Below are 9542 nucleotides of genomic sequence, written 5' to 3' on the forward strand. Positions count from 1 at the left end.
ACGTATCTTTGTGTCTGGCTGGTACCTGTTGTACCCTTAGGGTATATAGCTCTAGGGCTGTATGTGTAAAATACACAATGGATTTAACACATAATACAAAAAATATATAAATACCTCTAATAATTTTTATACTGATTCCAGGCCGAAACCGTAATATTTTGGATATATTCGGTTAAATATTATTAAGATTAATTTCGCTTTTGTTTTTTTACCTTTTTAATATAGCTATTAGAAAATTTTTAATTTCCTCTGTGACTCGTGTTTATAGTATTTCTGTTGGACATCACTGTCCTAACAGGCCAGGTGCACCCCTAAATCCACCAGTACGATAAGCCTCCTGCTTATCAAAGTATTTCTTTTATTTAGTTGTGGTTATCCCTCCCCCTGCTCCACACCCCCCCCCCCCCCACGGGCTTTCTGAAAGTCAGAAGAAGCATAGACAACATCAGAAAGGCTAGATTAGGCCTGTAAGAGGGGAATGTAGGGGGGAAGTTTCTTCTCCCACCTACGCCCCCATGGGACATTCGCCAGGGATGGGTGGAATGGGAGATTATAGGCACAGCCTCAGTCGTATATACGATTTCACCCTTGTCAGTACAAAGAAAGGCTAATTAAACTGAACCCTAAGCTGGCAAGCAGGAGAGGGAATTCGATAGCACTGAGCAGGCCCGGTCGCGTTCTGGGAAGAAAACACTGCAGTCGGATAAATCTGAGTTTGGCTTCAGGCTCTGCCATCTCCGGTAATTGACTTAATCCCCATGAGCCTCAGTTTCCTCAATCATAAAGGATGAGCAGGGCTGTGCTAAAATGAAGCAATAAAGATAATAACGGCACACACGTCTATAGCACTTGCTGTGTTCCTGGCCGTGTTCTAAGTGCTTCACTCATAATAATTAATTGAATCTTCATAATAAACTCTAGCATCAGTATTATTATGATGTTATTGTCATGGAAGGAAAATGAGGCCTGGAGCAGTTAAGTGACTACTATGTTTCATACCTAGGCAGTGAGCCTAATCACTCCCCTTTGCAGCACGTGTGTAAAGAAAGTGCCCAGCACAGGGCGGGATACAATAGATAAATATTAGTTTGCTTCCCCGCTGCTCTCCCCTTCCTCAGGGGCTACCCACACTACTAGGTTAAGACAGAGTTGCACTGTGTCCCATTCTCAGCGTTACCTTCCTAAGAGAGTCAAGACGCTTAGAATAGGGAAACCAGCAAGCTGGTGACATTGAGCCTGGTGCTTTGAGCGGCGGCTGACTCCGTGCTGAGGCCTGGCTGTGTGTCCCCATTCAGCTGCATTCAGGCGCCACTCCAGCCACGGGCCGTCGTTTCCTGTGTCCGTCGCACTCAGCCTTGTTCTAGCTGCCAAATCCTCCTAGGCTGGGGCTTTGAAAGACAAAAAGGGAAATGTGCAGCGGATAGTCGAGGCTGGGGAGAGTTCACTGAGACAGCTGCTGCGAAAAGCCAAACAGCCTCGGTGGTTTCCCAATGCTGCGGATGCTGTTTCAGTGCAGCCGCCTGTGCCGCTGCGAGAATTTCAACTCATCATCAAATTCATTTCAGAAATGACAGTGGTTCCACCCTAGTTTGTGTGGTTTCTCCTTCTCCAGAGGCCTTCTGCCCTGGATTCCAAGGTCTGTCAGCCCTTTTTTTTTTCTTTTTTTTTTTAATCTGTGTCCTTGGAAAAGCTCCACAAAATGAGTTTCTACGGTAGTGGCGTTGTAAGTAAATTTTTCTCTTCAAAACAAAATTCCTTAATTGCTGTTACAATGTTTGTGAAACAAACAACAGCAAACAATTTTAAAAGCAAAATAAACATCAGTTATGCATTTAGTAAGCAGAAGTTGAACTAAGAAAGCCAGTGTACAGAAATAGAGACACAGATGTAGAGAACAAACATATGGACACCAAGGGGGGAAGGGGGTGGTGGTGGGATGAATTGGGAGATTGGGATTGACATGGATACACTAACATGTATAAAATAGATAACTAATGAGAAATTGCCATATAGCACGGGAACTCCACTTCGCTGTACGGTAGAAACTAACACGACGTTGTAAAACAACTATACCCCAATAAAAAAATTTTTTTAAAAAGAAAGCCAGTGTATAAAAGGAAGGAATATTTTGGCATGCCATTTCTTAGTGTTTCTTATGTTTCAAGTTTCCATTGGGTGAGGCCAGATGCACGTAGTTCAGGTTTCCAAGGAGTAGTTTTCAGACTATAACCAGCTATTTGTGCTGAGTATATATGCTTCCTGTGGAACCCAAGATTGTGGTTTCAAAGATAACCTAATTCCAGCAAGCATTCCAATGCCAAAAGTCTTTCTGCTTTTCTCACTGGCAAATGTCCGGGGGGGAGCTGACGCTGCAGCCTTGACTCTGAAGAGGGTCTGGAGGCCCAAATGCTTCCTCTGGGAACCTCAATCTTTTCTCTTAAGGCGTTTATAAAGGGTAATGTGCCTTACTTACAGACTACTGTTTAAAGGTGAATCACGTCCAAAAAATACCTTCTCAACGACATCCAGACTAGTATTTGACCGAAAACTGGGTACCAGGGCCTAGCTAAGTTGACTCGTAAAAATTAATCATCACAAGCATGAGTCAAGTCTAGCCCAGATATTTGTATGAATCTCTTCTAAATATTCTTCTCCCAGATATGGATCTCCTATGCCTTTGCTAGTTTTAACTCATGCTAACCCGAAATCAGTAGTTCACAGATTTAGGGCTTTAAAAAAAAAGTAGTGATGATAAGCAACCAGGATTTACTGTATAACACAGAGAATTCTATTTGATATCTTATAATAACCTATAATGGAATATAATTTTAAAAAAACAACTGAATCACTCTGCTGTACACCTGAAACTAACACAACATCGTAAATCAAATATACTTCAGTAAAAAAATTTTAGTCATGGTCTCCTCAGAGAAGCTCATGAAAACAAGGGCTTTCTTTCTCCCCAGAAAATATGCCAAGCATACACACATATGACATTTATCGTTTGATTTCAGTGGGTCCACAGATACTGACACTCATCCGTGCCTGGACGTCAGGTTCAGAAGCCTTAAAAGGTATTTCCTGAGCATACACAGGGCAGACCCTAGATGCCTGGGATGCAGAGAAGGTGAAGGATGAGCTATGGCCCTGCCCTCGAAAGCAAGGAGTACGATTGTTGTATCATATGGTACGAATATGTTTACTTTCGTAAGAAACCTCCAAACTGTCTTCCAAAGTGGCTGCACCCCTTTGCGTTCCCACCAGCAGTGAATGAGAGTTCCCGTTGCTCCACATCCTCACCAGCATTTGGTGTTGTCAGCGTTTTGGATTTTAGGCATTCTATCAGGTGTGTAGTGGTATGTCGTTGCTGTTTTAATTTGCAGTTCCCTAATAGCCTATGATGTACAGCTTCACTTTGTATGTTTATTTGCCATCTGTGTATCTTCTTTGATGAGGTGCCCATGAAGATCTCTTGCCCATTTTCGAATTGGGTTGTTTGTTTTCTCATTGTTGAGTTTTAAGAGTTCTTTGTGTATTTTGAATAAAGTTCGTATAATTTTCATGTCACATTCTTTTGCTTTCTTTTGACAATTTTAAAATGTAAAAATTATTTGCAGCTTGTGAGCTGTACAAAAACATATCATGGGCCAGAGTCAACCCACAGGCCATAGTTTGGCAAGCCCTGCCTTAGAAGTTTGGGTTTTCTTCTTAGAGCCACTGGGGAATCATGCAATGGTCGCATGCGGGGAAGAGACATGGTCAAGTACACACTTTATCACTCTGCCTCTAGTGAAGTGAGGGCAGGCCCAGGGTGTATGAGGGAGCTTGGAGCAAAGACACCTGCTGGAGTTTGTTGCCAGAATCAGTTGAGGGGTGGGAAAGGCTTAAACTAATAAAATTTTGATGCAAGTGAGTAGAGCTGGGCCTATTCCAGAAATACTAAAGAAATAGGAGAGACGGAACCTAGGGATTGTTGTGGAGCATCAGGAGGAGGGGAGACTCAAGGATGACCCCTAGGTTTCTGTCTTAGCCAATGAATCAATGCTGCTGCCCTTCACTGAGTCAGAGAAGCAGGGAGGAGCAGCGGGGGTGGGTGGGGTGAGGGGCCGTGAGTCATCCACGAGGGGCTGTCAGTTGTGTGCTGGTTGGAAGCTCAGGAGACAGTTAAGGGCTTTGAAATCATCAGCTTATTAATTTCAAAGCCATGGGCGTGAATGACATCCTTCCCGGTAGCAGGTGTTGAGAGAGAAGCAAAGGGAAGAAGGAAGATGGCATGAGGAAGACCAAGAACAAGAAGATAAAGGGAAGAAGGGATGTTAGAAAGGAGGCAGCAAGCCAGGAGAGAATGGGGGTCGCAGAAGCTGAGGGGGGCAAGTGTTTCGAGAAGAAGACAGATGCTGCAAAGACACAGAATAAGAAGTGAAGAGTCAGGGCAATTCACAGCACCGGGAACCAAGATGACACTTCTGACCTGCAATCAAGGGGGAAAGGATGCTCAGAGCTGTTTTCCACATGGACTCCTTTGCATGACCAGCCAGCAAGAGATTAGAGAATAAATAATCATGAGGCTATTGTGCTGATGAAAGCCATTGGAAACTTGTATCCCTCGGAAGGCACAGGGAAAATACACAGAATGTCAAGGCTACATTGTTTCTATCAACTGCTTTCCTACTCACATCCCCGTGGAGGGAATCCTGAATGGTGTTCTCACCCAACCACTTCTACACTGTGATTTCGGATGTTGTCCCCAACTGGCACATTGCCGGAACCTGGTTCTCCTGCCTTCCCAGAAGTCCTGTGAGTCACCCAATATACGTTCAATAAATTCCTTTTCTACTTATGTCATCAAGGGTTTGTTTCTTTGCTTACATAAAAGAGCTCTGAGTGATATGTCCCTTATCCTGTCCTGGAAAATAACAGTATAAAACTCTCCAGACTCTTGTTGGATAATTAGGAAATGACCTATTCGTTAATGTACAGTCTTCATGTCAACCAAGAGGAAAAAAAACAAACAAACCACTGGACGGTGACTGTGGTCATCCAGTCAAAAGTCACAACTGCGTGGAGAGTCCAGGCTGGCCGGCCACACTTTGGTCAACCCTTGATCCACCCATTCCTGAAGGTGGCAGCCAGAGAAGCGAGCTGCGATCAGGGGCCATCACTGAACAACTCTTCACTCTACAGTGCAGGGGCCATCTCCACTACAGAGGACGAACACAAAAAAATTCTCCTCTCTAAGCTGGAGAAAAGCATGAACAATTTTTCAATGCCTATGCTGAGAAACCCTATGTGTCTTTTCCACTTTGAAATAAACATTCTACCCTTTTAATCGTGGTTATGGGTGAGCTTTACTAAGCAGCTCTCATGGCTGGCCCTTCTGGACTGAATCCTGGCTTGCTTCCCCAGCCCTGCCTGTTCTTCGATTTGGATTCCAGGATGGAAATAGGTGCCCCATGTCTGAATGTTTTCTTATCCCTTCTTGCTGAATTGGTCGTATATCCTCAATCATCTCCTTCCTCTCTCTCCTGCTCCCATGACATCCCTGCCCCCTGCACTGAGTTTGGGATTCTGGATTTGCAGCTAGCTGGCCTCCTGGCCCATGTTCTTACAGACCCGTCTTATCCTCCCATCCCCTTGATACAATCTGAGTTCCTGTCCTGGCATTCTCTTGTTCTTCCCTATTTTTCTACCACCCATCTCTCTTCGGCCCTAGTTGGGAGTATAAGGTGTTAGCATTTTATGCAAAGCACAAATTCCTGAAGACTGATCCTGAGGAAGGCTGGTGGGTGTTGTCGGGCACCAACTAAACTGGCACCACCAAGTGGCAATAGTATAAACAGAGCTTAGGATTCGCTCCAGCTTTGAAATTATGCGGCTGGAACTTTAGGTCATTTTATTTAGATTTGCATCAAACTAACACATATATTTTTGTCTCTACTATGCTTTGCCTTGACCACTCATTCAATGACAGTTTAATGTGAACCTACTCTGCCAGGAACTGTGATCGTCCTTACAAGGGTCCCAAACATGGTCCCTGGTCTCTAGGGGGAGAGACAGAAAAATACACATGGGTGAGGGAGGGCGGAGAGTAGGCAGGGAGGGCTTCCCAGAGGAGGTGGCATCTAAACTGAGATAAGAAGAATAAGGAAGAGCTGGTGACGAGCGGAGAAAGAACACTTTTCAGGCAGAGGAAACATGTACAAAACACCCAGAGGTGAGAGGGAACCGGCTGGAGGGCATTTGGGAAATGGCAAGTAATTTAGGACGCGTGGATCCAGAAACTGTATGGGGGACCCAGCAAAAGATGAGTCTGAGCAGTTCACAACAATAAGGCTGACACACACAGAGGACGTACTTTGTGCCCCAGACCGTTCTCGAGTTTTACACAGGCTGACTCGGCCGATCCTCATCACAACTTTCTGGGGTGGGTAGTACTATTGTTATTCCCATTTTACAGATGAGGAGGCTGAGGCAGGAGACGTTAAGGAACTTGCCCGAGTTGTATGTATAGCAGGAAAGGTAGAGCTGGGGTGTGAGCCAGGATGCTGAGTCAAGCTAATGCACCGGGGCTTTCACCTGAGTCCTTCAGGGAGGAGAGGGACACAATCAGGGTGTGCTTTAGAAAGAGTACAGGATGCCCTCCTGTTCCCTGATGCCAACAACAAGGCTGAAATCAAGGATGTTTGGGAGTTAACCCTCAAAGAAGACGCCAGCAGACATCAGAGCCAGCCCAGGAAGCAAGGGGGCAGTAGCACGCGACGGTTTGGGGGTCAATTGCCAGGTTTCTAAGAACGGAGTGGCGATCTGCCCGGATGGCAGCCAAGGCTGCAGGGGATTGACCGGGCTGGCTCACGGCTATTTCTTCAAGGCAGAAACAGCCAGCAGCCTGCTTGAGCCTGACTGCCGGGGGGCCTGACACCAACTTATCTTTTCCAGCTTAACTTTCTGAATTCACCTTCTATCCTCATCCAACTAGGACCTACTCTGTTATTTATACCCAGACACATTCATGAAACGATTGAAAGAGCATCGCGACAAATAAGCACATAACAAAATTATGTTAGAACATGAATAAGAACAAATATTAAGATCAGAAAAAAAACCATAATGAAGGGCAGAAATCAGGCTGGGTGGGGGGAAAGTGAAGATGAAACACAAATATTCAAGCTGTAAGATTCTCCTACTGCTGCTATTGTCAAGTTCAAGTTTGACGCTAAGCTTCCAGTCAAAGAGAAAGGGAGACAGGGTCATTTACATGGCTGTTATTGATAGAAAAGAGGAAGTGCACCCATCTGTCGAGAAAATTCTGTGACCCTTGGCTAGCGAAGTTCTGACATGGGTTTTACAACGGCCCCGCCCTCCAGGCCCTTAGCGCCCTCTGCTTTCCCAAGGCCACGCGCTGAGGTAGGTCATTGCCTACAAGCACATAGCTATCAGTCAAAATCCTGCCCAAATGTCAAAGCTCAGCTTAAGGAGTTTGGCACCATGAAGTTGCCTCTTTCCTCCCTGGGCAGATGTTCTTCCCTCATGTATTTCCCTGCCTTGTTTTCCCTTATTTCATAGCACTCAGTACATTCCACGTTATAATTCCATGTGTACATGTCTCATCTTACTGAGGTGGCTTTGTGGTTAGGGTGACAACTTCACAGTCAACCTACCTGGGTTCTACCTTTGACACTGACAAGCCATGTAACCTTAGGCAGATCACTTCCTTTTCCTTAGCTTCAGTTTTCTCATCTGTAAAATGGGCATTAGAAGAACATCGTCCTTGTTCTCTTAGTAGGGTTCCTGGCACCTGAATTATCGGCATCTTCATCCCCATTATCGTCTCCTCTTCTCCCAGCTCTGAGCCGTCCAATGCAGTAGCCACAGGTGGCTCTTTAAACTGAAATCAATTATAATTAAAATAAAGTGTAAAAGTCACTTCTTCACTGGCACTAGCCTCATGTCAAGTGCCACAGGTGGCTGGTGGCCACCATATTGCACAACGACAGATATAGAACATTTCCATTGTCACGAAAGTTATATTGGATGACACGGGTCTAGAGCAAGGATTGGCTTTCTTTTTTTCTGTAAAGGGTCAGACAGTAATTATTTTAGACTTTGCAGTCATATGGTCTCTGCTGCAACTACTCAACTCTGCCAATGTAGCATCAAAACAGCTACAGATAATGCATAAATGAACAGGCATGGCTACGTTTCAGAAAACGTTATTTATGGATGCTTAAACTGGAATCTCTATGGTTTTCACATTTCACAGAATATTATTCAGATTTTTTCAACCACTTAAAAAGGGGGAAATCACTCTTAGCCTGTGAGCTATTCAAAAAGGATAGACCGTAGTTTGCTGACCCTTGCTCTAGCATGTAAGCTCCTTCTGGACAAATCTCCCATCTTTTATTTATTTTATTTATAGGTCCATATCCTGGAATACCTATTCGTGGGTGTCTCTTATACAGCAGGCTCCTGTTCTACATTGGAGGAGAGTCACGCAGAAGTCACAGCCTCTGTATTGCAAGAGCTCACAGACTGTAGTCAGCAGAATAATGGCCCCCAAAGATGTCCACCTGGTACTCCCCAGAATCTATGATATTTTATATCACATGGCAAAGGGGAGTCAAGTTTCCACATGGAGTTAAGGTTGCAGATGACCTTAGGATAGGGAGACTATCCTGGATTATCTGAGTGGTCCCCATGTAGTCACAAGGGTCCTTAAATACAGAAGAGGAAGGCAGAGGAGCCGGTGTCAGAGAGATGCAACGCGAGAAAGACTAGACCAGCCATTGCCGGCTTTGAAGATGGAGAAGGCTCCGAGTCAAGAAGCATGGGTAACTTCTAGACAACGTGAAATGCAAGAAACAAATCCTTCCCTGGAGCCTCCAGAAAGGAAGGCAGCCCTACCAACACCTTGATTTTAGCCTGGTGAGACCCACTTAGGACTTCTGACATCCAGGACTCCAGATAAGTTTGCAGCGTCTTAAGACACTAAGTTTGTGGTAATTTGATACAGCAGCAACAGGCACTGATACACAGACCAAAGGAAGAGAAGGACCTGGGAACAGATGTGATGCGTAGACGAGCACCACGGAAGCGGGTACAACGTAAAACATTAGCACGGGCAGTCCAGGCAGATGGAAAACAGGAGAAAAGAGGCCCAGCATGCAAGTGGAATCGTCTGGCTTTGTCCTTCTGAAACTGGCTTATTTCACGCAGCATGTAAAATGCCACTGCTAGGAGGAATCTAAACTGTCAAACTCATAGAAGCAGAGACTAGAACGGGGAGGGTGGGGGCGGGGCACGCGGGGAGATGTCCTTCAGTGGGTAGAAAGGGTCAGTTAGGCAAGACAAGTAAGTTCTTATGAAACAAAACATTGTCAATCAACTCTACTCCAATATAAAATAAAAATTTTTTTTAAAGATGAGTAAATTCTAGAGATCTACTGTACAGCCTTGTGTCTGGCGTTAAAATATTATGCACCTAAAAATTTGTTAAGAAGGTAGATCTCATGTTAAACTTTCTTACCACACATGCACATACATTA

Source organism: Eubalaena glacialis, chromosome 19 (genome assembly GCF_028564815.1).
Source record: "Eubalaena glacialis isolate mEubGla1 chromosome 19, mEubGla1.1.hap2.+ XY, whole genome shotgun sequence".
Taxonomy (NCBI): Eukaryota; Metazoa; Chordata; class Mammalia; order Artiodactyla; family Balaenidae; genus Eubalaena; species Eubalaena glacialis.